This window comes from Microtus ochrogaster, linkage group LG1 (assembly GCF_000317375.1).
Source record: "Microtus ochrogaster isolate Prairie Vole_2 linkage group LG1, MicOch1.0, whole genome shotgun sequence".
Classification (NCBI taxonomy): domain Eukaryota; kingdom Metazoa; phylum Chordata; class Mammalia; order Rodentia; family Cricetidae; genus Microtus; species Microtus ochrogaster.
In genome coordinates, this window is record NC_022027.1 from 54,862,182 (window position 1) to 54,867,709 (window position 5,528).

The window sequence follows — 5,528 nt, forward strand, 5'->3', positions numbered from 1 at the left end:
GCGCGGGCCCCGGGGGGCTCTGGGCGCCAAGGTAGGTGGGGACCGCGGGGCCCAGGGGGAAGAAGGGGACGCGGCGGCGGCAGCAGCAGGTGGGGGGCCGCAAGGCAGGTGCGGTTACCTGGCCGCGCCTCACTTGGGAGTCCCGCAGCGGGCAGGTGGCACAGTCGGCAGCTGAGCGGCGGCCGCGCGGCTCCCACGCCCCCGCGAGTGGGAGGGCGCGGTCCCCACGCACCACCTCTCCGGGATGCTGGGGGTCATTGCGGGCGAGGGGAGGGGGCGGCCGCACCCAGGCGGCGCCTCCGCTGCTCCCACGGCTGAGCGCGCACCTGTGTGTGTCCTGGGGACTGCGGGGAGGGGACCCTCCTCCTTCACCCGGGGTCACGTCGCTGGTGAGCACGGCTCACTCAAGGGGGTCCACATTGGGTCGCCGACGTTTGCCCCCTGCCCTGGCGCCTCCTGTCGACAGACATTTTATGCTCTTGGGTATTTACCGGCCTACAACTGTGATTTTAGTATCTGAGCTCGAAGGGGTCAACTAGTTTCCATTGGAAGACTCTTGGAGGTTCCTCCTCCTAGGAGGGCTGCAGGTGCTGGCAGGTCAGAAGGGAAGAGGCTCCTTAATCCATGTCCTCGACTGACTCCCAAAGTCCATAGGTTGCCTGTAGTCATCTGATGTTTGTGGAAGACTTTAGTGTGTGGTCATGAAAAAACACCACTGGGAACCCCTTGCTCCCCCCATCCCAGAGAACAAACCTAAATTAAAAGTCAATACCAATGAGTGGGTTTCCTTGAGTACATTGTACCCTACCAGAAACGGGAGGGGGGAGGATCAGCTATATAAAGATATGAGTAAAACTTTTTAAAATTGTAAAGTGTGAGACCAGTTTAGGTAATTTGTTCAGTGTAGACCAAGAAGAAGTTAGAGACTGGGAGTGTGGCTCCACTGGCTTAACAGGGGCGAGGCTGGGGGCGGGGGTCAGTGTCCCTCAGAAACAGTGAGAGTGTGTGATTTTAATACCTATGTCCTAATCCTAAATCTAGGTCTGGAAGATGTATGGAAAGGGGCAATATAACAGCTCCAGTACCGTCACATGCATAAAGTCTGCCGCCTAAGTACCTAAAATGTTGAGTCTTGGATGCCAAACTCGTTTTCTTTTGCCCCGAGCTTTCCCAGTGAGCAGGTCCACTCTTGAAGAGCTTAAGAAATGACAGTTAATCCCCAGGTAACTGGGCCTGTGCGATTTAAAACCTTAAGCCCTAACATGCCTGAGGCTGCTAGGAGCTAAACGTGGGGCGTGGGGAAGCAGAGTTGTCTGTGAGGACACTTTGAGTCACACCGCTTCTCTTATGCCTGGTTTCCCAAGTGGGGGACGTAATCTTTGTGTTAGAGTTAGACTGAGTGGGTTTTTTTTTTTCTGATCAGAAGGTTGTTTCAACATGAACCTCAGATACATATGTTCACACTATGAGCAATTGCCTTTGACGTGTTGAGATTTGTTTTCAGCCTGCTGGCTATCCCCACCACAATTCCCCACTACTGTTTTAATTTTCATAATCCTCGGACTGAAAACATCAACATGAATTAAACATAGCTCTAAGCAATAAAATTCGGAGAGGACACCAGGTGACCTGAAGTGTTTTAGATGACCACGTGGGTGGGTGTTTGCCCTCTGTGACCTGACGCATCTTTTCCATTTGTTTTCTGAGTTTGAAAGGGAAAATTTTTTTTTCATCAGAAATTTTTAACTTGTAAATGTTTCTTGAAATTGTCATATAGGAGTATATTGTGTTCATTTTTATTTCAACCGTCCATGCAAAACCCAATGCCTGATTTTTGTTTGGCATCTCTCGCTGAATTTCCAGTTTCTTCGTCTCTCTCCCGGCATCCCTGTGTTGCTCTCGGGTGTTATTGGAAATGAATGGGTTCTGATTCTGGTGTGTTTCTCGACACAGGTGGATGGTTGGTTGGTCAACTTGTTATAGACCATGCTCTCCACGATGCCTAGTCCCAGAGCTCCGATGTACCAGCAAACAACTGGGTTCTGTGGCCCCCTAAAAGACACCAGTGCCGTCTAGAATTTCCCAAAACGGTTGTGGATTTTCTCCCAATCCATGTCGTGACTGTTTATTTGCATACTTACTGCTGTTGGCTGCTTTCGACTTACACGTTTCAACTGCATTTTCTTGAAAAAAAAATAGACTTGTGCATGTGTGGTGCATGTGACGCATGTGTGACATGTGTATGAAGCGTGTGTGCCGGCTCTTGCATGCTACAGCACACATGTGGAGGCCAGAGAACAACTCTGCCTTCTGCCTGTGTGTGAGTCTCAGGGACTGAACTCGGGCATCAGTGGCTCTGAAGCTGTGTTTGTCTGCTGGGCTGTCTCCCCGGCCTCAGCTCCCCTCACACCTCCACTGATTTCCTTTTCTCTGCAAAACAGTTCTTTTACGGGATGTGGAGTCGTTTAGCAATCAGGTGATAGTGAGCTTTCTCCTGTGAGATTTCCCTATCTTTAGGGTTCTGCTCTCACTTGCAACAGTTAAGTTTGCTCCTTCAGTGCTCTTGGGAAAGAGTAAAGGGAACGGGAATGGGCGCCCAGCTTCAACCTTGACCTTTTCCTTTGGCTTGCTGACCTTCAGGCGGCCTTTGATGTGGGTCACGTGACTCTCCTTGTCCCCTTTCCAGACTATTTGAACTACTTCTGTTGCTTCTTTGAATTCAGACCACTTTACAGTTCTTTCCTGCCTGTCTGTCTGTCTGACCCACCTTTCCCACAGGGCCTCTCTGTAGTACCCACCATCAAACACAGGAGCTGCCCGTGCTCGGTTGTTTTTGTTGTTTCCAGCTCCCCAGCCTCCTAAGTGCTGTGGTAGAAGACTGAGACTTTGCTTTGCCCCTCTCTGGTGGAGACCCAGGTCTCTACTGTTACACTTCATTTTGTCATTTTCCTTAATTCTGAGTGTGCAGGATTAAGAGCACGTCTGAGCCTTCCTTTATTATCTTTCTTCAAACCTTTTTTCAGCTTTTTGCAACATTCCCTTACCACACACAAAATCTCCTGAAAACTTCAAATCAGAAGTCTTCAAACTTTGCCTGAGACCATGAAGCATGCATGCCGGAGGACTTGCATCTGACCTTTGCCGTCACTTTGGATGAGTTGCTGGCTTAGTTAAGATTAGCTCCCAGTCAGCAATTACAGAGCAATGACCTAAACAAAGTGATGTTTGCTTCCCTTTCTCAGTTAGTACAAGAGTTAATTGACAGCTAGGCAAAGTGATAATGCTTGTAATCCTAATATTTGGGACAGTAACACCGGAGGATTACCACAAATCCAAGGCGGCCTGGGCTACATAGTAAATTCTGATCCAGTCGTGTATGGGGGGGCTGGGTTACGGATGAGACAAGCTCATACACACACACACACACACACACACACACACACACACACAGTTATGGACTGACAAGCAAGAGGTATATGATGGCTCTATTGTCTTCTGGGAAGACCGTTTCCATTTATTGGCTCCACCATTCCTACTGTAAGGCCCTTATAGTCCAAGGGGGAAGCTTTAGTTACAACAGCCTTGTTCCACCTGGCAGAAAGAAGGCCTGGAAGGAGAGGGGAAGGCATCAGCTTGCAGTCTTGTGAGAAAACTTGTTGGGAGCTTCCAATACTACTTGTCATTGCCTAGAAGGCCATGCTCACGATGGCCACTTGTGGCCATAGTTACTCCCAGGCACAGAGTGCAGGGGTTCACTCTCTTAGGAAAGACAGGACGGCAAGTATCCAAACACTGTTTCTTTAATTTTCATTTTTCCCCTTTTTCTTTGTGTGAGGGAGGGGTGTGTGTAAGGGCTAGATGACAGCTTCCAAGGGCCAGGCTTTCTTCTTCCATATTGTTTTTGAGATAGTCTATTATTATTTTGACTACTGCGCAGGTCAGTACTCTTGTCTTCCGTTGCTTAGGATAGCTGGGCTGGGGAACACCGAGGCAGGTGGCTGCATCCAGGAGGAATCTAACTCAGGTCACCAGCAAAGGCTGTTGACCTCTGTCACACTTCCCATCTTGTTCTTAAATATGAGCGTCTTAGGGATCCTAGTTTTTTGTTGTTTTTGTTTGGTTTGGTTTTGGCTTTTTGAGGCAGGTTTCTCAGTCCTAGCTAGTTGTAGTCCTGGAACTAACTCTTGTAGAACAGGCTGGCTTTAAACTCACAAAGAGACGGGCGGTGGTGGCGCACGCCTTTAATCCCAGCACTTGGGAGGCAGAGGCAGGCGGATCTCTGTGAGTTCGAGACCAGCCTGGTCTACAAGAGCTAGTTCCAGGACAGGCTCCAAAACCATAGAGAAACCCTGTCTCGAGAAAACCAAAATAAATAAATAAATAAACTCACAAAGATCTACCTGCCTCTGCCTCCTGAGTGCTGGAATTAAAGACTTGTGCCACCACTGCCATGCTTAGTTGGTTTTTTTGTTTGTTTGTTTTTTAACATTATCATACTGTATAACCCTAATTGGTCTGAAAATTACTGTATTCAAGTAATTCAAGCTGGCCTTGAATTCACAGAGATTGATTTGCCTCTGCCTCCCAAGTGCTGGGATAAAAGGCGTGTGCTACTATATCTGGCCTAACATGTTTAATATATACTTTCAATCTTAAAAATATAGAATTTTTAAGAACTGCTGGATGTAATGGCACATGCCTTAATCCCAGCCCTCAGCAGGATGCGGATCTCTGCATTCCAGGCCCATCAGGATAGATACACAGTCTCAAACCAAACATGTTAACATGTGTCAAAATGTCTTCAATAAATGTCTTTATAGCCCTGAATATTCCTTCTCTATTGGTTTCAAATCCTATTTTAAGTGTTTGAGCATTTGCCCCAGTTGGTGGTTATCATATTGTTGGATAATACCTTGTTGTGGGACGGAGATAGGTGTGTTTGATTGGCAGAAGCAATGGTTGTTATTTGTTGAGACAGGGTCTCTATATGTAGCCCTGGATTTCCTGGAACTCTCCCTTAGACCAGGCTGGGCTTGAACTCAAGATCTACCTGCCTCAGTCTTAGCGCTGGGATTAAAGGCGTGCGCCACTGTGCCAGGTTTAGCAATGTATGATTTACTCACTGTCAGCATGTATTTCTTAGATTAGAAACAGCATAGATTAAACAATGACTCATGAAATCAAATGGGCCTTGGCAGTAATTCTGAATCTGTCTCTTCCCCCGGTATAAAGCCTCTTGCTCAGTGAGTATGTACAGCCTCTCTCTCCCTGTGTGTACATCTCTCTCTCTCTCCCTGTATGTACAGCCTGTCTCTACCTGTTTGTACAGCCTCTCTCTCCCTTTGTGTACAGCCTGTTTCCTCCCTGTATGTACAGCCTGTCTCTCTCTGTATGTACAGCCTGTCTCTCACTGTGTGTACATTCTCTCCCTCTCCCTGTATGTACAGCCTGTCTCTCACTGTGTGTACAGCCTGTCTCTCCCTGTGTGTACAGCCTCTCCCTCTCCCTGTGTGTACAGCCTGTCTCTC

At 48.0% G+C, this 5,528-nt stretch overlaps 1 protein-coding gene across 2 annotated transcripts in view; it reads left to right on the forward strand.

The window, feature by feature from the left end:
* Window positions 1–5,528, forward strand: part of Lrrc8b (leucine rich repeat containing 8 VRAC subunit B) — a 63,718-nt gene continuing 58,190 nt past the window's right edge. For both annotated transcript variants that reach the window (XM_026785083.1, XM_013350927.2), the window contains exon 1: window positions 1–31. The gene's annotated coding sequence lies outside the window, so the exon portion shown is untranslated. The remainder of the gene's footprint in view (window positions 32–5,528) is intronic.